Source organism: Pogona vitticeps, chromosome 3, assembly GCF_051106095.1.
Source record: "Pogona vitticeps strain Pit_001003342236 chromosome 3, PviZW2.1, whole genome shotgun sequence".
Lineage (NCBI taxonomy): Eukaryota > Metazoa > Chordata > Lepidosauria > Squamata > Agamidae > Pogona > Pogona vitticeps.
This window is the reverse complement of record NC_135785.1, coordinates 2,713,274-2,736,702: the sequence shown is the minus strand read 5'-3', so window position 1 is coordinate 2,736,702 and position 23,429 is coordinate 2,713,274. Positions and strand designations below refer to the sequence as shown.

At 46.8% G+C, this 23,429-nt stretch overlaps 1 protein-coding gene across 2 annotated transcripts in view; it reads left to right on the top strand.

Annotated features, from left to right (window-relative positions):
- The window catches only part of LPP (LIM domain containing preferred translocation partner in lipoma), a 318,860-nt gene that overhangs the window by 78,624 nt on the left and 216,807 nt on the right, over nucleotides 1-23,429 (top strand). The window contains exon 4 of one of the 2 annotated variants that reach the window (XM_072996380.2): nucleotides 22,506-22,590. The exons of the other annotated variant lie outside the window; for it this stretch is intronic. The gene's annotated coding sequence lies outside the window, so the exon portion shown is untranslated. The remainder of the gene's footprint in view (nucleotides 1-22,505; nucleotides 22,591-23,429) is intronic. 2 annotated transcript variants of the gene reach the window in all.

Sequence of the window (23,429 nt, the reverse complement as noted above, 5' to 3'; positions counted from 1 at the left end):
TTATGCAAATCAGTGTCCTTGGTTGGTTGGTTGGTTGGTTGGTTGGTTGGTTGGTTGGTTGGTTGGTTGGTTGGTTGACTGACTGACTGACTGACTGACTGACTGATTGACTGATTGATTGATTGATTGGGTCTTCTGTTTTTGGAATGTGTTAAGGGTCAAGGAGGAAGGGCTGATTACCTGCCCCTAGAAAAAGCTTGGAAAAGTTAGTTTTTTCCCCAGCTGTGCTGGCTTACAGATACTGAGAGTTTTTGTTCCAAACACTACATTTTTCAAAGGCTGAAATCCCATTCTAACTCAAAAACTGGAACAGGCCCATTCAATCTATAGGGCTTACATAAATGGTGGGTTACCAAATTCCCTTTGATTCAATGGCTCTACTCTAATTGAAGCTTCCTTTGCTAAGCACTAGGACTTCGGCCAGTTGCCCAAATCCTGTTGCTTAGTGTAGTAAATTGCATTAGAGTCAGCCCATTAAATCAGTGAAGATTTGATGACTCCACTCTGTGAGTTGTATTGATTCAGATAGACCCACTCTAAGTGTGAATGACTTTAGCATAGTAAGCTGAAGTTAGAGAAAGCCCACTTGATTCAGTGGTTCTTATGGAGAAGTTGACTCCCCAAATTCCCACTGATTCACTGGGCCTATTGTAAGCTATTAATACTACACTAAGCAACAGGATTTTGGCCACCAGTCTCCAAAAGGTCCCGTCCTCAACAGCCCTGCCCAGCTCTTGCAAACCCTAGCCTATGGCTTCCTTTACAAAATCTATCTCATATTTGGTCTCCCTGTTTTCCTACTGCCTTCCACCTTTCTCAGCAAAGAAAGGTGGAATTCTCAGTCTTTTCCAGAGAATCCTGTCTTCTGAGGATGTGCCCACAGTAGGACAGCTTCAGCTTCAACCTTTGGAGAAAGTTCAGGCTTGATTTGATTTAGGAACCACTTACTCAGCTTTCTGGTAGTCCAGGGCATCCACAAAGCTCTTCTCCAGCCCCACATTTCAGTGAAATCATTTCCCCCCCTGTTAGTTTCTTTACTGTCCAGCTTTCATGTCCATCCATGGTGACTAGAAATGCAAAAGCACATTTCTACTCTAGTCGGGCATAAAACTCGCTCTTGACATTGGGCTTGTTATCTGTGTGACAAACCCAGACCTACTGGGATCTGCCACACGTTAACTAAGCTGCCACCAACCATTCCCTATAAGAAGTCACACAGACCAGGGATGGATTTTTAACAAATAAACGAATAAGGTTTATTTAAAACAACACACAGGGAAAATAAAATGATCAGGTGAATAAGATACAGTAACGTGGCTTTATCTCACTCATACATACACACAGTTTGGTTCACACAGAACACTTAACTTGAAGCACAGACCCTGAACCTATCAGTTCTGGCTAACCATACAGACACCTGAACCTATCAGGTTGGTACTGACTGACACACAGTAGTACCCTGTCTGACACACAGACTCCCACACCAGCTTCTTCTTCCCAGCTGCTGCTTCTTCTCTTAACTTCTCCACACACGCTCCACATATATATATACAGTACAGCCCCTCCTCCTGATGTCCCGCCTTCCACTCCCCATAGGATGGAACTTTCCCTCCAAACCCATGACAGACAGGTAACATCAGTGCTGTATGTAACACCTCCCCTCTTTATAAGTTGTTTTGTAGGGGGAAAGCTAACGTGCTTTTTCCCAAAAAACAACCTGAATAAAACACACAAAACAGTTATACATACAATATCATACTTATACTTACATTCTAAGTTAACCATATCAATTAGGCATTTAAACATTTACCATATACATTACATCAATTTACCTTTATTCATACAAACCAAGTTCAAAAAACAGGTACATTTAACTTTTTGTCATCAAAATATATACATAGTCCATGTTTCTTTCGCCGTCTTCATTCTTCAGGTCTTCTTGACAAGGCGTCAGCAACACAGTTCACTGACCCTCTGACCACCTTCACTTCAAAGTCATAGTCTTGCAGGTTTAAAGCCCACCTCATAAGTTTGCTATTGTGGGTTTTCATTGTCTTTAACCATTGCAGTGGTGAATGGTCAGTGCACAGAGTAAAATGTCTTCCCCAGATGTAAGGCTTGGCCTTCTGGATCGCGTAGACTATGGCCAAACACTCCTTCTCCACGGTTGCCAAATGTCTCTCACCTTTCTGGAGTTTCCTACTCAGGTAGGACACTGGATGCTGGTCACCATTCTCATCCTCCTGGCAAAGAACTGCTCCTACCCCGCTGTTAGACGCCTCGGTGTAGATGATGAACTCCCGGTCGAAGTCTGGAGCACGCAGCACTGGATAGTTGATTAGCGCCTGCTTCAACCTCTGGAACACCTCCTCACAGTCGCTGGTCCACGGGATGCGGTCATCAGCCTTCTTCCTCGTCAGATCGGTCAGCGGAGCCGCAATCTCGCTAAACCTCGGGATGAACTTTCTGTAGTAGCCCACCAACCCAAGAAATGATTTGACTTTTTTCTTGGTGTTGGGTCTAGGCCAATCACGAACTGCTTCTATTTTGGCCTCTAGGGGTTTTATCACTCCTCCCCCTACTATGTGACCCAAGTATTTAATCTCTGGGCTACCCAGCTGCAGTTTGTTCTCTTTGCAGAGCCTAGGCCAAAGCACTTCCTCCCCTGGGTCAAAGCGCCTCTCCCTGCCTTCCTGGTCATTCCAAGCTTTCTTTCTGACCTTTTGAGCTTGCAGGGTTTCTGCTGCTAGCTCTAGGTTTCTCTTTAGGTCATTCCTCAAGGTGTCTATGTATGTCACAACATCTTGTGGGTCATCCTGGGTGATCTGCTCCCAATTTTGTTTGATCAAATCAAGGGGCCCTTTCACCCTTCTCCCAAATAAAAGTTCAAACGGACTGAACCCGGTACTGGCTTGTGGCACTGATCGATAAGCAAACAAAAGGGATTGCAGCTTCTGGTCCCAATTGTTTGGATTCTCTGCCAAGTAAGCCCTAATCATGCGCATTAGAGTCCCATTGAACTTCTCAGTTAACCCATTACTTTCAGGGTGATAGGCAGTGGTTTCCTTGTGCTTAATTCCACAGATTTGCCATAACCGTTTCATGAGCTTCGATGTGAACGATGCGCCCAAATCTGTGATTATTTCTGAGGCAAATCCCATCCTGGACATATACCCCACCAAGGCATCTGCCACTGTGTTAGTTTCAATGTTAGTCAAGGGAATGGCTTCAGGGTACCTCGTGGCATGGTCCACAATGGTGAGAATGAACCTGTTCCCCCTCTTTGTGGCCTTGGGCAAAGGTCCCACAATATCCACCCCTATGCATTTGAACGGAGTGTCAGTCACAGGCAAAGGGCACAACTTTGCTTTGGTCCTGTCGCGGCTATTCCCCTGCCTTTGACACACATCACATTGTTTACAGAACTCCCTGATCTGCTTCCCTATGTCAGGCCAGTAAAAATTCTGTGTGATTCTCTGCTGTGTTTTGTTCACCCCTAAGTGCGCAGCAAACATGTCAGAGTGCCCCCTTTGTAAGATCATGGGGCGATACTTTTCAGGTACCACTAGCTGACTTCGGATCCCATCTCCCCCTTTTGAGGTATTCCTCAGGGTCTCTCTATACAAAATCCCCTTTTTCTCTAGAAATCTCACTGGGGTTTCAGGTGTTAGCTGGGCGTCAGTCACCTGTTCAAAACACTTTTGGAGAGTGGCGTCTGCCTTTTGCTCTTGTCCAAATCTGCTGTCTGTGGTTAAGGTTTCCACCACAGCTTCTGAACTCCCCTCTGCTTCCGTCTCTGGCTCATCAGTACCCCCCTGAACTGTCCCCGTGGTGGCTTGTGAACGTGTAATCACTAGCACCCGTTTCACATGTTCAGCCAGGTCATTTCCCACGAGCACGGCTGCTGGCAGAGTCGATGAAATCGCTAGCCGCCAAACTCCCCTCCAGCCTTGAAAGTTCACAGGTACCTCCGCTACTGGCAGTGAGATCACCTGCCCCTCAATCCCTGCCACCTGTATGCTCTCATTTGGGATTACATACTCCCTAGGAATAATATCTGGATGGCACAGGGTCACCTGAGAACAAGTGTCCCGCAGCCCCCGATACTGATGGCCAAGTATTCCTACGTCCACCCCTGCGGTTTCAAACAACTGAGAATCTGTTCTCACGAGGAAGCATCGCTTGACCTCCACAAGAGGACCATTTTCCTCAGCCTGATCAGCAGATGTAGCTGTTCCAGATTGAGTAGCCATGGCAACAGGCTCCCTCAGTGACAATGAGCCTTGCTCTTTCTGGACACAGAACACAGCTTTTGGCTTGGTTCCACTCGAATCCTGAGGCACAATTCCTTTTAGCTGCTTTAATTTCTCACACTCTGAGATTAGATGGCCCTTTCCCTGACAGAAATAACATTTTCTGCTATATTTTGAGTCTTTCTCATCTTGTTTTGGTTTTCCCTCCAAAATCTGAGGTCTTGGTTTCATGTCTGAGGGCTTCCCTTCACCATGGGCCCCTCCCCCTTGCTGGCTTTTCCCTGGTCCCTGAGAGTACTTGCTGTAGGTTTCTCTGGGTTTATCTACAGATTTCCACTCAGCACCTAAGGGTTTTCTTATTTGATAAATAAAATCTGCGATCTCTGCTGCTTCGGCCACAGATCTAGGTTTCCTTTCCCTCACCTGGAATTTCAGTTCCCCATGCAGGACTGAATAGAACTGTTCCAGCGCTATCAAGTCTTTGAGCTGCTGAAAGGTCTCTGTCCCCTCCTGAGATAGCCATTTCTCTAGCAGCCTCACCAATTGGGCCCCCACTTGGGTAAAAGTCTGCTCTGGTTTCTTGGTGATTGACCTGAATCTTTGCCTCAGCTGTTCCGCATTTATCCCATGTCTGGCAAACACCAGTTTTTTAAACTCTGCAAAATCTTTCATCAGTTCCTGTGGCATCTCTGAATAAACTTCAGCAAGGCTGCCACTGATTAAAGATCGCATGATGGTCATCTTCTCAGTTTCCCTCACTGAGAAGTCCACAAACGCTCTTTCCACTAGGGAAAAGAACACTTCAGGACAATCTCCCTTGTGGTATACAGGGAATTTCTTCAGGTCAGCTTTAGACAATTGGCCTCCCTCAGAATCCCTATTGTTATTATTGTTCTGATTCATCAGTTCCAATTTTCTTAACTCAAACGCCATTTTCTCTCTCTCCAATCTTTCTGCTCTTTCCATTCTCTCAATCTCAAATTGCCTTCTTTCTCTCTCTAATCTTTCCTCCATTTCCCTCACCCTCAGTTCATGCTGTTGGGCTAGGAGTATTTTCCTGAGTTCTGGGTTCTGTTCTCCTGTGCTGTCACCCTGCACTGAGCCAAATTCATCCTCAGAACCTTGGTCAACCTGGGGGTCTTTCACTTCACCCATTTCTGCCATTTGGCTTCGAGTCAAGGGCATAATCCCCCCCCCCAGAACAGGCTGCTTTCAAAAGTCAAGCCTCAAAATAAAGCGACCACTTTTTTTTTTCTTTTGCCTCAGAACCAGCTTTCTCTATAGATTGCTGCTGTCCTTCAGCACTAACTTGCAACAGTTGCGAGCTAGAGTCTACCCCCCTCTGCTGGGCCTCTCAGCAGGCAGGCTAACTCACTTCTACTACACAGTTTTGCCTCAGCTTTTTCCCGCCAAAACAGGCTGCCTCAGAGCTCCCTAATCTAGCCCCCAACCTGAGGTTACATGTTCTTCTACTAGTGCACCTCCCCGTGAGGCACACCTAGAAGATTACCTACGCGCTCTCAGATTGTCCCTGACTAGACCCCCCTTGCTCTGGGCACTCTTGCCAGGGCTTTGCTGGACCACTGGACAACTGGACCAGTCGTATCCCACACGCTGGACACCAATCAATGTGACAAACCCAGACCTACTGGGATCTGCCACACGTTAACTAAGCTGCCACCAACCATTCCCTATAAGAAGTCACACAGACCAGGGATGGATTTTTAACAAATAAACGAATAAGGTTTATTTAAAACAACACACAGGGAAAATAAAATGATCAGGTGAATAAGATACAGTAACGTGGCTTTATCTCACTCATACATACACACAGTTTGGTTCACACAGAACACTTAACTTGAAGCACAGACCCTGAACCTATCAGTTCTGGCTAACCATACAGACACCTGAACCTATCAGGTTGGTACTGACTGACACACAGTAGTACCCTGTCTGACACACAGACTCCCACACCAGCTTCTTCTTCCCAGCTGCTGCTTCTTCTCTTAACTTCTCCACACACGCTCCACATATATATATACAGTACAGCCCCTCCTCCTGATGTCCCGCCTTCCACTCCCCATAGGATGGAACTTTCCCTCCAAACCCATGACAGACAGGTAACATCAGTGCTGTATGTAACAATCTGCTCTTAGCCTGACCTATCTTGTAGAGTTCTTGTGAGGCTTAAGTTGTGGGCGGACGAGAGCCATTGAAGGAAAGACAGAGTATAAAGAAAGAAGTAGTGCTGGGTAGATAGAAAAAAGAAGTCATCAGATACCTCAACAGGGAGGCATCCAGTACAGTTGCTTGCAAACCATATCGCCTAGGTTCTAAAGTATGGCTAGAGCAAACGATGGTTTGTTGCCTTATTTCAGTTGAGCCTGTAAGCCATCACGCTTGGTCATCTAGTTGAGATTACTGAGGTTTGGCTGGTGCATCTTTGGGTCTTGTAGATATTGGGGGAAACCAGTGTCGTGTTGCTATGAGGTCTTCCGTTAAGTGAGATGCTGTTCTCAGGAAGCTTAAGAGTGCAGGATGGGTAGGATGGTCCATTCGAGGCGACTGAACTTGAGCTCTCATCATCTCTCCTCACAGGGTTGATGAGGGCTAATTAACAGAAGTCGAGGCCAATAGGACTCGATTTTGGGTGCAGGAACCTGTAGCAACTACGTTAACCAAAGGCAGGAGGTCAGTGGAGGGAGCTTCTGAGTATCAGTTGTGAGCAGGCCCTTGGAATCCTCCTAGTAAAATCAAAGGCAAAAGTTATATTTATTATTCCCCCCAAAAAACTCATGCAAAAGCCCTTGGAGTTGACTTTCAGCAAATGTGCTGATGGCCATAACAAGAGACAACCTCATGGCCAGCACGATGGGTGGAGAGCAAATTTGGGAAGAAGAGAAGGTTGTTGGCTGTGCTTTTATGGTGTGGTGGATTGGCTCAGGGTCTGCATGGAACTGAACAGGAGCTCTCCCGTAAACTTCAGGCGGAGCCCCATTCACTCCCTTTATGCCACTGGGACCTCCCTCCCTCCAGAAAAGGAAGTGAACTAAGGTGGAGGAGATCCTTGAGTCATTGCCTACAAAGCTGATGAAGAATGGAGAAGGTGCCAGACATTATGCAGGGGATGGATCAAGTGGAGAGAGAGAGGGAAGCTCTTTTCCCTCTCATGCAAGGCCAGAATCAGGGGATGTCATCTACAATGGAGTGTTGGGAGAGTGAGAACAGACCAGGGAAAATATTTCTTGACCCAGCATGTGGTTAGTCTGTGGAACTCCTTGCCACAGGATGTGGGGAAGGCATCTGGGCTCTAGAGGCCTTGAAAAGGGGATTGGACAGACTTCTGGAGGAAAAGACCCATTGGAGGTGATAAGCCGTGATGGGGATGTATATAATCTCCAGGCTTTGAAGGAAGGTCCCTCCAAAGGTCAGATGCAGGGGAGGGGGAATCAGGAGAGAGGCCTCTCATTGTCTTGTGGGCTCCCAGACGCGTCTGGTGGGGCCACGGGGAGATACAGGAAGCTGGGTTCTTGGTCCTGATCCAGCACAGGGCTCATCTTAGGTTCTTACGCTCTTATCACTCAACGCCCTAGCGGTCTCTGCCTCCACATGTTGCTTTAACTGCAACAAGGCTGCAGATATTCAGTCCTAGGAAGCGGGCTAGATAGACTCATTCCTCAAGAAGGTGGACTCCTCTGTCCCGTTTTTGAAGCTGTCCTGCTAAACTCTACAGCAGGTCTCTTATTTCTTAGCCTTTGCGAAGCGTGTCCATGAGGTTACAAGGTGCTGTTTCGGACGAAACAAAAGATGTCCGTGTTTTGCAGTGAGCAAGAGAACTGGGGGTCTGGGGAAGACCACCTAATGGAGGGAGGTGGTGCTGGGCTTGAATCGTGTCAGTTTCGCAGGCGCTCTGCAGACTTGTTCCTTGAGGTAATACAGCCACAGGTACCTGCTGGTCTTCTCAGTTCCTTTTTCAGATGGTCTGACTTCCTGGAAGGTTCAGAATCTGCTCTTTTCGGGTTCCTCTGTAGATCTGTAGTACTGTAAGTGCTTGGCGATGTTGATGAGGAGAGCAAACTGTGGAGACACACAATGGTCTGGGTGACGGAGGGAGACTTTCATATCCACCCAGAGGAGGTGGGAAAGTCCCACGCTGGCACTGTCGGGAGAGAGACCTTTTGATGTTGTTTGAATGCATGAGTACCGTTTTTGCATCTGCTCTGTTGTGGTACTTTTTCAGACCTTGGCATCTTTTTGTTCTTTTGCTGAGTGGGTTGCAAGAATGAAGCGGCCGCGTTGGATCCGATCAAAGACCTGCCTGAGCCACCAACGTGTTTCCCACACCAGCAAGCCAGATGTTCATGGAGCCTCAGCATTGAGGAGCGAAGGAGACCTTCTCCACTTGCTCCCTTGCACCTTATATATTCAGAAACACACAACGTTTGGATTAATCCAATTTAGAAATGTTCCTTTTTCTGGATTGTGCATGATGTGCTATCAAGCTGCTTCTAATTTAAGATAATCCCAAAGAATGAGTGACATTTAAGAGGTCACTTCACCTAATGACCTTGGTTGGATCTTGCAGACCTGAGCGCCTTTCCTTTAGGTAGCGATCCATCTCATTTTTGGTTTTCCTCTTTTCCTGCTGCCTTCCGCTGTCCCTAAGGTCTTTTCCACCAAATTTGACCTTCTTATAATATAACCCAAAGCCTTTTGTTAGCCTGAATTAAGCCATTTTTGCTTCGGGTGGGAATTGAGCTTTGAGACGTCACATGCAGTTCTGTCTGGAATATTCTGGGGCTGACATCCTCCAGGCTGTCCTCCGAGGGACAATCCCACAGCAAACGGTAGCCTTCTTCTTGATCCACTTAACCTCATCTTCCCTTAACCCCCCCCCCCTTAAACTAGAGCCAAACTTTGTGTGAAGATCAACTTTGTAAATTACGGGCGCAAAGCGATGGTCAACCCTCTGTCTGTTCACCTGAGACTCTTCTCCATAATGTTGTGTGGTGGACCGTTCCCCATCGGGACTATGGACAATGGGAATTGTAATCCAGCAACCTCTGCCTGTCCCCACATTTGGGAATGTGGGATTGAAGCTCTTGAGAGCCACCTCGGTGTAAAATCTTACAGAATACCATAATATACGTACCCACATGTGCATGCACACGTTTCCATTCAGGAAAGTTTTCAGCTGCTGTCGGAGACAGTAAAAGCTTTAAAACCGAAAAGAAAAAGAAGCAAGCCTGTCTTTGAAAACATCCAAAGAATGCGGAGCACTCTGTAAGTAGCAGAAAGAAAACACATTCCAGTGAAAATCAACTTTTATTTTTTGGAATTCCGCTGTCTGAGAAGGACTTCAAGCATGACTTTTCTTTCAGCTCCAAGAGAATCAAGGAGAGCTAAATGTTCCCAGGCTTACTGTCTTTCTCTTCCCCCCCCCCAGCAACACACACCCCAGTTCTTTGTATGCCAAGGACTTCTCAGAGAGCCTGTGTTTCTGGCTGGAGAGTTTTCAGCTGGGGATGAACGACAGGAAGTCAAAGGCGGGGCGTCCTTTTGCTTCTCCTACCTGATCAGCATCTGGACGCAGGTTGGTGGTGGAGGTCTTCGGATGACTTCTTTGGCCCCGGCGTCAGCGTGGGGGATTTTGCCCACCGCTGCTTCCCTTGGGGTCGGAAGCTCACCCTGCTGGAGGATCTGGTACAGGTGGGAAAGAAAGCCGTTCGGGAAGTGATGAAGATGGGGGAGGCAGGCCCGTCTCGTACTTTGGAGTCGAAGGCACACAGTGAGAGCAGCTGTAAAAAATGGGGGAACTTTAGGAAAGTTCATCTCTTTTTTTGGACTGGGTCTCTCAGCGAACATGAGGGTGTTTAGAGGTGTGGCGGCCTCTCTCTGTAAGAAACTCCAAAGGACAGCAAAAAATGTACATACATGCACTGGGGTTTTGGGGAGAAAATGGAGGGAGAGGTTTCATTCTGCTATAAAAGTTGGTGTCCACTGAGACACAATTGAGTATATGTTTGAGGGGTGTGTGTCATTTTGAAGGTTTGCTTCCGTCCCCCCCCACCACCACCACAGTGGCCCTGTTTTGAGGTTTAGACATGTGTTTGTGCGAGGGACAGGAGGGGTGGTCTGGAAAGGGACGGTTCGAAGATGCTGCGTGCCGCTTTTCATTCTCTCCCTTCTCCTGGCAGGCTTGTGGTCCTCACAATAACCCTGCAAGGTGGATAAGAACCAGGAGGGAGGGGTGGCTCAATCGGAACAAAGGTCTTCTCCTGCCTTACCCTTACGTGCAAGGAGGAGAAATCACCATTCCGTCTCTTTGCCTGAGAGGATGGCAAAGTATTCTTCTTGCACTATTAAGAGTTCTTAACTCTTAATATAGTTAAAAGAGTTCGGTGGGTGGGTGGAATCCATTTGAAGAGGTGCAAAATAGCCTCCATGTATTGGAAAAGTTAGTGCACCCTTACTGTAGGTCCTTCTTCTGGTGGATGGACTTTTGGCAGGACGTAAACAAGGGTGGGAAGGCCCTTTTCTCCTGTGGTGGGCCACTTAAATGCATACGTGGCCAGTTTGTGGCTGGACAGAAAATGCGGGTGACCTGATCGAGCAGAGAAGCCTCAGCACCGCGGTGATGGCTTCAACGTGTCTCCTGCCAAACGGCATGTCCTTACTGAGTGTCTCACGGAAACTGTTGTCCGTGTGGAAGATTCGTGGAACCGTTCCGGGATTTTCACCGTGCATGTGGGCAATGGCCTGAGGCCAAGATACGCCTCTTGCTCTTTTTGTATGAATTGCACACCCAACGTAATGAGGAAGGAAACGAGCTTGCAATGGCTGCTTTTTAAGACAACGACTCCCATTCTCCCCCAAGAATGTGTGGGCCCTGGGACTCCCATCGGCTTCAACTGCCCGCTGCAAAACTTCTTTGGAGGAGATTTTTAGAATCTTCTCTCTCTTCTCTCACAGAAATCTTTGCCAGCATTCTGTGATGTCACGGCACTCCGTCCAATGGCTTGCTGGCTGACAGACCATCCATCCACTCGGCCAGCCCGCCCGCCTGTAGGAACCAGAAGCGAGCTGCTTCTTTATATAGCACTCAAAAAGATGTCAACGCGATCAATCTGCGGCGAGGAGGGTAGAGGGGAGAACCTTGATTTATATCTGAAAGCAGTAAGGAACCTGAACTGCATTTCATTTGTAAAGGCAGAATAAATTTAAAGGGAAGAGCTGCTCCCCTCACCGGTTCTCTTTGCCTCCTCTTTTTAGCTGCAGGCCTGCTGTGGATAAACTGCTTTTTGAAAAGCTATTATCTCGTCCAGAGAAGTGAGGGGAAAAAGGAAGTAAGGTAGTCATTGAGCAGATGCTGGGATGACTCAGCTGGCAATTAATGGTCCTGGCCTATTTCTGTACCTTTTTTTAAAGCATGAGATTGTTCGCTTCTCTTAATATTAGGTCATTGCCGTCTAATACGTGGTTCTCAGCTCCCCAAATCCTCGGCGGGCTTTCTGGCCTTGAGCAGCCTTTTGGGGGCCCATTTCCACGCTCGGAAAGGGGCAAGATGACTCTGAGACATGAGCTAGCCTTCCTTTAGGTCCCCCCGAATCTTTCTCACTACTTGAAATGTAAAGATTCCCCTTGACCTTGAGTCCAGTCGTGTCCATGGTGCTCATCTCCATTTCCAAGCGTTTTGTCCGAAGACAGTTTCCGTGCTCACGTGGCCAGCACGAGTAGACACGGAATGCTGAGCTGGTCCCTATTTATCTACTCGCATTTTTACATGCTTTCGAACGGCTCGGTTGGCAGGAGCTGGGACAAGAGAGGGGAGCTCCCTCCGTCGTGTGGATTCGATCTCACGGCTGCTGGTCTTCCGACCTTGCAGCACAGAGGCTTCTGTGGTTTAACCTACAGCGCCACCACGTCCCTCGCACTTGAAATGTAGGAAAACTTTTATTTGGGTGTCGCCTGTTTTGGGCTTCACCCCAGCCCCTCACAGTAGATCACCATTCTTTCCATTTTGGACACGGAGATCCGAAGCGTCGTGCTTCGAGGAAGACTTCCCGGGATCGGGGCCTATGGTCAGTTTCTCAAGGGCCTCCTGGATTTCCTTTCTTTCCTCCCGGAGGGCCCTCCGCTCTTTCAGCCCCAAGAATTCGGACGATTCTTTGTTTGACTGCTTATATAGCCAATGGGGCATCGCACAGAAGTGGGCGTTTGGGTTGTGTTTTCCCTGGCCCTTCCCTGTCTCTTCGGATGAGCCCGGCCCTTCTTCGCCTCGCAAACGATGGGAGACGAACAAAGCAAAAAAAGAAATAAGAAATAAGTGATTTGCCTGCCCTTCCTAGCATCCCATGTGAGGGTTTTTGTACCGCAGATTCTGCTGTTCTCGCCAAGACCGAGGACGTGCCACCGGGTGCTCTAGTGAGTTGCACTTTAGTGAAAGACTGGCAGCGATTTGGCACTCCGTGGGATTTGCATAGGTGTGTACTGTGAGAGTTTGTGATACACAAGGCAACGGGACGGCTGCTCTTCGCAGCCCTGTCTCTGGAACAGGGTATCGATCCTGGCTTGTCTTCTCTGCTTACTGGGGGTTGGGAAAGAAGGAGATGATTCCTCGCACCTCAGCAGAGAGCAGGCGGCTTTGCAAGTCTTTCGAGGGCAGAGGAGAGAAGGGCAGAGTCTCTGCACCACGGGAGCAAAAAATTAATCCCAGATCATTTCACTGCAGGTAATGCAAATATCAGAAAATTGTTATGGCTGCTGGTTGGTTGAGTGAGGCTGGTTGGGGAGTTCGGTTCTCTGGCTGGAGAGCCAGAGGTTTGGGGGTTCAATTCCTCCCTGGGTCTCTGGGGTGAAGAGCCAGCCTGGGTGGCCTTGGGCCAGCTGCACAGGAATCCCAGGAGAAGGGAAGAGGAAGCCACTTCTCTGTACTCTCCAGCTAGAAAACCCCGAAAAGGGTCCCCAGAAGTCAGAATTGACAACAGATGAAATGTTTTTTTTAATTGTGACACAAATGGTCAGGGACTGTGTCCCTTTTGACAGGGAGCCAGTCCTTCTGTGCTTGCGCTGTTGTGTGTCTAAGAGCTCCCCTTCTCAACGGAAGAGGGCACACCTTTTGCATGGAGATGGTTTGCCCAAATTCGAGAGTCCTTGGTGAGGACGAAACAGCACGCTTTATTTTAACTCTCCTCCGGAGGTGGAGAGTCTTCTGGTCCTTGAAACTTGTTCAGTGCAGTAAATTGTCAAGTTGACCTGCTGGCCTATGTAGAGGAGAATCAAGAATTTAGGAAACATTTTTTTATTATTACTTCCTTGTTGATGGTGTCCGTAGACTGATAACACAAGGGGTTCTCTGTGTGAAATCACCTCAGCCTTTGGGTGGCAATGAGAGAGCATTTCTCTGGGGCTTTTCCTCTTTGAGGGACAACTCTATGGGTTTCCATTCCCTGTGGAGCTGAGGTGTGGTTGTCTAACTCCCCACTCCACTGAATCTGGAGCCTTCTGAAGCGTCTCTGGCTACTTTGAACCTTTCATTTGTTGCTGGAAAAAAACCACACAGACAGACACACACACACATCTGCTTCAAGCCTAGTTCTGACACTTTCTTGACAAGACCTTCTCAGGAATTGATAGCGCCATACACATTGTTGGTTGAAAGTACAGTTGTAAGTAATTCTCGCAAAATTGCCAGTTCGTGATGAAACAGGCTACTTTGACATGTCAGGAAGGCCTGTGAAGAATTTGCTTTCTTTCCTCCAGCCTGAGAGTGAGACAAAAAAGTGATTTTTTAAATCTTTCATTCAGGTGTACACGGTTGGAAGAAAATGCCTCCGTGCAAAGATGGGGACTTTTCTCTTTGGAAATGGGGTGTGCCCACACCCAGAGCAAGCACAGAAAAACTGACTGATGGATCAACAAGACAGAAGCAACCTATCCACTGCTTCTGATTTTTTAAAATCTGATCCAATGAGCATCAGTCATAGTTTTGCACAGTTTCTGTAATGTGTGTGGTGTGTACAAATACAGAACTTTCATGAATACTGGCAGAGACATCTGTATCACACTGGCAGGAGAAAAAGATTTGCGATTTCTTGTTCTCATGTATAAGAAAAAGACTGTGATGGACAACTGGGAAGACTCATCTCCCTATATGAGAGAGCCACGTAGAGCAGTGGTTAAACTGCAGTACTGCAGTTAAAACTCTGCTCGTGACCCGGATTCAGTCCCAGATAGCCAGCTTGAGGTTTACTCAGCTTTCACAGAATAATGAAGTTGGAAGGGGCCTGTAACGCCATCGTGTCCAAACCCCTGTTCAATGCTTTATCCTTCCGAGGTCGATAAAAGGAGTACCTAGCTTTACTGTGTAGAAATAAATTATAAGCTTTATTATGTACAAATAAATTGTAAGCTGCGCAGAGAGTGCTTTAAATATTATGGGGTGGTATATGAGCAACACACATTGGCATAGAAATGCAACAAATAAATAAATAAATAAATAAATAAATAAATAAATAAATAAATAAATAAATAAATAAATAAATAAATAAATAAATAAATAAATAAATAAATAAATAGCTATATCAGAGAGAGAGAGAGGAGAGAACCCAAATGCAGTTTTACTTTTGAATTCTTTACCATTTAGTTTTATTATTTTAATCACACATCTTCCTAGAAGCTTAAGTTACAGGGTGCCAAATGTATACCCTAATAAATGAAAGACAGCATGTTGATGTTCATACAAGAGATATTCTTAAGAGCATTTTCTTGTTTAAATCCACGTTAGTGTCTCTATTTAACCCTCCACAGCAAGGGGAGTGGGTTTTTTTTTGGGGGGGGGCTGTTTTTCTCTTTCTGAAATCCCACTGTTTTATTTTCTAGTTTTCCTCTTCTTTTTATAGAAGATTGAGAGTTGTCTTGTTGAGACTTCACTTAACAACTTGTCTGCTAGCTAAATATCACCTCACTTGGGTTTTTTTTGGGGGGGGGAAGGAAAGAAGAGTTTGAAAAAGAATGGTTGATGTTGTGTGGACGGTGGCTTCTGTGGAAGTGAAACAACTTTCAGGTTTCACATCCTCACAAATACACACACACATATTTCCCAACGTGCACGGGGTTTCAATAACTGCGGGGCCAGTGTAGAACTCTTCTTTCATTGCGCCTTGACCCTCGCCGTCCCAAGAACTACGTCGCGCCGCTTTCTCGTGGCTGATCCACCAACTTGAATGGCTTGTGACCTGTGTGATCTGCTGATTAGTGTGGCTGATGGATTTCGAGACCTGTAGTCTCAAGCATTGGCGACAGGCAGCGAAGGGAAGAATGTCTTAATTTGTACCTTTTCCAAAGAGTCTAGTGTGTAAATGAAGGAATGGTGTTGTAAACAGCAGGTTAAGCAACCCAGACTTCAGGGTTGCAGCTAGCCCTGTTGTGTTTTTTTTCAGAGACACGGGCCCACGGGCTGATGCATATTTAGTCCAGTTTCTTGCCTGCTATTGAAGGAAGGAAGGAAGGAAGGAAGGAAGGAAGGAAGGAAGGAAGGAAGGAAGGAAGGAAGGAAGGAAGGAAGGAAGGAAGGAAGGAAGGAAGGAAGGAAGGAAGGAAGGAAGGAAGGAAGGAAGGAAGGAAGGAAGGAAGGAAGGAAGGAAGGAAGGAAGGAAGGAAGGAAGGAAGGAAGGAAGGAAGGAAGGAAGGAAGGAAGGAAGGAAGGAAGGAAGGAAGGAAATTTTGTAAACCAAACAAATTGCAACTGTCCCCTATGGTCAGCACTGCACATAGTCAAGGCTCCTGTATTTCAAGGCCAGGTGTATTTGTGACTTATGGGGTCTGAGCTAAAGATCTGAGGGCTACACTGAGAGTGGCTTTGGGGATAGAATCTCAGTCAGCACTTTCTCGGGAGGTTTGTTGCTGCTCTTCCCCCTCTTTGGTTTTCCTTCTAGAAGCTCTCCATGCAACTATGGTCTCCTTGCAGAGGCCCTCCTCGCTCGAATCCCTGACATGGAGTACAGAGGAAAGGTGGAGGTAGCCCTGGTGAATTCTTAGTTTTGCAGACTCCTGGCTCTTCCCAGCGCCTCACTTTGCTTTGCCCAAAATCTGCACCTGGGATGGCTGTCTGCTCCTCTTCCTGCAGGAGAAACAGGGTCCTTTTTGCCATTTCTGTTCCGGCCCTTTCTCTTTGCTCGCCTGTCCAAACCAGGTTTCCTATCCAGAGATCTGTCCTCCGGGTCCCCCCGTCCTGCTGCCAGCCTTCACGAAGACCAGCGCAAAGCCCAAGAGAGCAGATGGTTCTGTTGCCCTCTCTCCAGAGACCCATGGGAGATGCAGAAGAAACTGCATCGGCGAAAGGTTCTCAAGAGCCGTTCATTCCCCCCTTGGGTGTTGATGCCCTTTGGCAGACCCCTCCAGGCAGCCACCCGGCCGGCCAGCCGGGCGCCAGGGACCCCCTTGGCACCGAAGACTTGTTAGCGGCTTTGGTTGTCTGGGTCCGATCTCTATCAGCTGTTGCAGACCTCTCGCCAAAGGTTGCTTGTGTGTGTGTGTGTCTTTGAGTGTTTGAGCTTAACTCCCCCCCCCTTCCCACCCAGGTGACTTTAAAGTGCTAACAAGCTGGTGTCAAGGGCATGGTCAGCTTTCGAGGATGTGTAATAGGATCGGAAACCTTTTGGCCTTTGCTTAGATTAGCGAGAAGAAGAGGCTGAGAAGACCCGTCAGCCTTTGCAGCGGCAAGAGGCACAGTGTCGGGCGCGGTGATCAGAGTTTACATTTGGAGCAGACATTGGCACGTGGGTGCAGGATCCCACCCAGGGTTGTGAAGAGGGTGAACAAACCTATCCATTCTGAAGGAAATCCACCCTGAGTGTTCCCTGGAAGGACAGATCCTGAAGCTGAGGCTCCAAGACTTTGGCCATCTCAGAGAAGAGAAGACTCCCTGGAAAAGATGCTCATGTTGGGAAAGTGTGAAGGCAAGAGGAGAGAAGGGGATGACAGAGGATGAGATGGATGTCATCGAAGTGACCAGCATGAATTTGACCCAACTCCGGGAGGCGGTGGAAGACGGGAGGGCCTGTCGTGCTCTGGTCCATGGGGGTCATGAAGAGTCGGACACGACTAAACGACTAAACAACAAAAGTTTGAAAAAAGAGGAACTTTTCCCAGCCAAGATGGAGACGTGGCTTTTACAGTAGAATAACCCCATGAAAAAGGCGGTGTAGAACCAAGGAAAGCCTCTTGTGATATGAGAGCATGCAACATTAGCTATCATAGTCCTTCATAAACACTACATTTCCTTTTGATTTTTCAGCAACCAGGTGAGAATAATGATAACCTTAGAACGGCCGAGCTGGAAGGGACCCTGTGGGATCGTCTAGTCCAGCCCCTCTCAAGGAGGCCCAATGGGGGAATCAAACCCCCAACCTCTGGCTCCGCAGCCAGGGACCCAAACCGTGAAAAACAGTATTCCAAGAAATTTCCTTGACTTCCAGCACAGGGTCTTCGCATCACATTCCAGCCCTTATTGAGAACGGTTTCTAATCTGTAGCAATAGATTTCAAACAAACAAACCAACCAACAAAAAAAAAAAGCCCCAATGTCTCTCTTTATTTACTGAAAACTCAGCACCTTGCTTTGGTGTGTGTTGTGAAAGCCGCAACCGCTGTAGTAGAGGTGGCCACGAACTTTTGCCTTTTGCTGTGAGTCATGGCAGAAGGTGCTCAGCCATTTCCGTCAAGAGCTTTCACTCGTATTCTTCTACTTCGTTTAGCTGCTTCCCCAGGAATTACCAGCTTGCTCTGACATCAAGGACAGGTTTGGGTGATGAAGCACCCCGGTCATGGAGCACCCAGGAAAAACAGCGAGCCTCCTCAGTCCGTCCAATGCCTGTCATCTTACAGTTTTACAAGAGGCCTCAGCTTTCCCCTGCATCATTGACAAAATAAGAAATTAAAAAAAATGGGAGAAGTAAAACCCAGATCTGCTTTCATTTTGAGACAAGGGAACAGAGCAAGAAAGTGAATGGCTTTACAGTAAGTCTTGGTTTCTCGGTGTCAGATTATTAGAAGTCACTGGATGTTGCAGAAACATCTCTGGACGTTGAAGCTGAACTCGCCACCCTCTCCGGAGCAACTCCGAAACCACTGAAAGGAAAAGATAACTGTTGGGTTTGTTTGTTTTTTTGTTTTTGGTCGCTGGGGAGAGTCACACTTTGGTATGGTGGTCAGACCAGCCCTTATCAAACTGAGCTTCGCTGCCTGCTTTGAGTTAGGCCCCATCTTGGTTTGCATCTGAACAGTGCACAAGTTAAAACTACGAGCATACTGTATATGAAATATAGGCAAAATCAAAAACAATTAAGATGTCAAGAAAATTGGACTATTTTTGACAAGGAGCAGGCTACTTCAATAGTGTTATCTCAGCCGTTTGCTAGATCTTTTTTAGTACGCATGGTGTAGCCTAAGTTTGCATGTACATAAATGCAACATGGATTGAATTTCTCCACAGTCACAGAAAATGGGTCCTGTGTCCAGGTAGCCCCATTCTCCTTGGTTATTCTTTGGCCTTCTTGCTTTGCTTCAAAGTCTTTTGAGTGACTTCCAGATGGTCACTTGTCCTGGTGGGAGACGCTCTTCGGCGTTAATCCTTTCGGCAAGTTGAGTTGTCTTGCTCTCTGTAGGTTTAGCCTAGGCTTGTTTTGGCCCCGTGCTTTTCCTGAAGTGAAATCTCTGGATGCCTCTTCTATATGTTTCCCCTTGAGTAAGCCACTCTGAAATGTACAAAACGACCGTTCTGGGGACACAGGTGACCCCCTTCCTTTTTCTTGGAGGGGCTCGGGGGTCTTGACAACATGCCCAGCTACCCGTCTGCCCAGAGAAACTGAGCCTTAAAGTTGATCCGGGTTCCCATGGGATCTTAATTGCCCCTTCAGTATTTTATTCATTTCTGTTTGCATCTCATTTGGAAAAGAGGTCAATATAGATATTCTAGTCATGACTTGCTAAGAGGCAGGTTTGTGGATGCTAGGTCTTTGGGTTTGGGGAGGGGAAAAAACGCTGAGCGTTCAGCAAAATGAGACGTGGCATGCACAAGGTTAATGCATTTCAAATCATAAGTAGTCACTGTTCCTTAGGGCAGAGGGAGAGCTGAATTCCATCAAAGATGTTCAAATTTCACCCCCATGCCATTTTCTTCTGGAGAGCAGAGATCGTGCGAATAAGACATTCAAAGATCTTCTCGCACTTCTCTTGACGCTCTACAGAAAGTTGGGTGCCTTTGTGGCCTTTCATGTCTTGATGTGGCGGGCCTAAATCCTCCAGGCTGGCGATGTGGGCCTCACGGAGAGAAACCTAGAGGGGAGAACCCACAACAGAAACACACTGATCACCATAATCACCCAATCTCCTGAAAAGGACAAAAGCTGACCCCACAGCTATAAATACTCAACTCCCAAGCCAACTACACCAGAGCACAGAGTGCTGTCCTCTGAAGATGCCGGCTAGGTTAGGAAGAACAACCTTCAGAACACAGCCAAAGTTTTTAAAACATATTTCCAATGTCATTCGTCATGTTCACTGGATATACATCAAATTGTTCATATCATATCATGTCTCATTTGTCTCTATACCTTATTTCTTGGCTCTAGCCACTCCTACATTTTATTCCAGTTTTGATACTATTCCGAATCCTCTTTCCCTTTAATTGTCATTGCCAATCTATCCATCCTGCACAATCTAAGATTTTTTTTTTGTACAGTTTTTTTCTTCTAACGGAGATTTGTCATCCTTCCAGTATTGAACCCATACTATTCTAACCGCCATCAATACAGGTAATATAAGATAGCTGTCTTGTTTGTTAATATTCTCTGGCATAATACCCAATAAAGACAACTCTGGTTTGAGTTCTATATTTAGTTTCGTTATTTTTTTTTTTAAATCCAAGAGTGTATTTTAACCCGATGTATTTTGCTTTTTCACACGTCCACAATACATGATAAGCTGTTCCCTCATTCTTGGGAATTTTGTGGACATTTTTTTTTCCGAGCGGAAAAGCGAAGCAGCACAGGATTGTTACCATTCCTGCACAGAACGGCATCGTTCTGATACTGGTTTCAATTTGAAGGAACACCAGGGGGGTTGCGGAATTGTTACGGTTCCTGCACAGGATTCACTGGAAGGAGTTAACGTTAGGCAGAATGGGCCAAACAACGAGGGAGGGAGGGAGCGAGGTGAGAGCGGAGGTCTTGCTTTCGTGGGGGAGCCTGGAAATCCCGCTCATGCCGGGGGAAGTTTTGACAGGGTGTCTTGACGAGGCTTGGAAAAGCACCACGAGGGAGAAATAGTGCAAGCAGACCTCCCATCTGCAATCCAGATCATCTCCCGGGGTCTTCTGCTAGTGGTTCTTCCCCTTTCTTTCTTTGTTACTTCCCTCCACTTATTTTTACCTTTAACCTTTCTTATTTTTCATTCCATGATAACCGTATTACAGTACGACCCCCATATCCACAGGTTCCAGGCCCCTGTCCCCACAGAGGCCAGAAAAGATGGAATATTAGAGCAAATGGCATTTTAATAGTGAATGTTATACATAGCATGGTTTGTGGCTCCCTCTAGTGGCCAATTCTGGTAACTTATCTTTAGAAATACATATTTCTGGGATACAGTATTTCTTTTAATATTTTCAATGGGTGGATAAGTGAATCAGCACTTTCAAATACCATGTAGCTTTCTGCACATCATGAGTTCTTTGATTTCCTAGTCTTTATTTATTTATCGTGCTGCTTGGTCGCCGTCTTGATCCAAGAAGTTATTGTGTGTGATGTGCTCTCCGGCTGCAGCCAATGTATCACTCCCTTATTAGGGTTTCCAAAGTACAGTGGTACCTCACAAGATGATTAGCCCTCAAAACGACGAATCTGCATGACGACGAGGTTTTGCGACCACCATTTTGCTTTGTAAAACTGATTCCTATGGGGGAATTTCGCTGGACGACAATTAGGTCCGTGCTTCGCGGACTGTTTTTTCGCAAGGCGATGATCTTTACAGCTTATCATCGGTTTCGCAAAATGGCTTCCCTAGGGGCGATCTTCGCTGGACGGGTGTTTTCGGGCCCGTTTTTCGCAAGACAGCGATTTAAAACAGCTGATCGGTGCTTCGCAAAGCAGCTTCCCTATGGGCGATCTTCACTGGACGATGGCGATTTTTCCCCATTGGAACGCATTAAACGGGTTTCAATGCATTCCAATGGGGAAACGCTTTTTGCTAGACGATGATTCCGCTAAACAGCGATTTTCACGGAACGAATTATCGTCGTCATGCGGGGCACCACTGTACGTGAGTACCGTACTTTCCCGTGTATATGGCCCACCATTGTATAGGATGACCCCCTAATTTTTACTCTTGCCGGAGGTGGAGGAGCAGTCAATGGGCAGCCACGAGAGCCGGCCAAGCACAGCTGCTCCTTTGCCTCCATCTCCGCCTCCTGCAGCTGCCTTCCGTGTATAAAACGATCCTCAATTTTTCCTCTAATTATTTTAGGAAAACGTTTCGTTTTATACATGGAAAAATACGGTACTTCAAAGAGTGGTTTTACCATTGCCGCCTGCCTTTCCGTGGCTGAGCAGGGATTCAAAACCTAGTCTCCAGAGTCCAAGTCTGTCATTCTACCCACTACACCATACTAGATCCTGCAATAAATCCACGGTTTAAGTATGTGTCTCTCTCTGTTTTATGTAATGGCCTGAGTTAAAAGCCATAATTCTATGCCATACAGCAAAGCTAAGAATATATAGCACTTATAGTTCATTTTTAGGTGAGGTTCGTTATTTACTGCATCACTTTGATAGAGTAACCTTTGCAAACCAAACCACCTAAATTGTCAGCTAGTAATAACGTAGCATTTGCAAATGTGTTATAATGGCTTTGAATTTTGCTGTGTGTTCTCCATCTCGGTTAGCAGCGAAGGCCTTGCTCGTGCGGTGTTATTACCTACAGAATTTACGACCCGATGGGTACACGTTGCAGCTCAGAAGTTCTGGTACTCTAAGAGGGCAACAGTTCATGGGTTTTGTTCTTCCCCCCTCCCGTCCTGCTTTTCTTTGCAACCCAGAGCTGAGCCCTTTGGGGTTCTTGGGCAAAAGAGCAGCATGGAATTCGTCCTTCATGCAACCCCCTGTGAAAGCGCACGGCAGGTCCCCGAGAAGGTGTGCATTGGGCAGGTGACCTTTCGGAAAGTGGCTTTTAAAACTATCATCTGTTTCCACTTTAGGATTCATCGGTGTTCCTTTTGATGGTGGAAGGAGCTGGAAAAGGCCTAGAGATTTTCGCGAAAGGTCATCAGAGTCGGAGAGAAGGTAAGCAGGGTGGTGGGAGGCAGGCAGGCAGACAGCAAGAACAGGGGATGAGTGGATTCTCCCCAGTATGCTGAGGAGCATCACTCACATCAGCTTCTTGGATGAGCCTTTGTCAGAATCAGGCTCCCTTAATCACAGCTTCTCTTATATGATGAAGAGCCTGGACCCATTAAGGAAACGAACTGGGAGGGAGAAGGCATTTGCTTTAAAGTCACGGGGCGCTCGTATGAGTTTTTGAGTTGGAGTGTACGTCCTCCCTGAAACAGTCCAGGCAAAGGAGAGGGACACGGGTTGGAACTGGCCACGTCCACCTCCACCGTCTCCCTTTCCACCAGCTCTTGCCACGCCAGTGGCTGCCTGCCTTGAAGCTGGTGCTTCCTTGATGGGGATTGGACCCCATGATCCAGAGGGTCCCTTCCAGCTCTGCCGTTCTAAGATGATTTAGCTGGCTGGAAAGCTCAGGGCTTCAGAGGTTGGGAGTTCGATTCCCCACTGGGATTCCTGGAGTCAGGGGCCCAGAGGGTCCCTCCCGTTCTGGATTGATAAGATTATTATTAAAGACATAGAAAAGTTTGGAAAGTATAAATATCTTTTTTTTCAAAAATCTGAAATAACAATAGTTAGTTAGTTAGTTAGTTAGTTAGTTAGTTAGTTAGTTAGTTAGTTAGTTAGTTAGTTAGTTAGTTAGTTAGTTAGTTAGTTAGTTAGTTAGTTAGTTAGTTAGTTAGTTAGTTAGTTAGTTAGTTAGTTAGTATACCGCCTATCTAGCCACTCTGGGGAGTTCACAACATTAACTACCAATAGCTCCTAAAAACCCATTAAAGGGAACACAAAAGAGC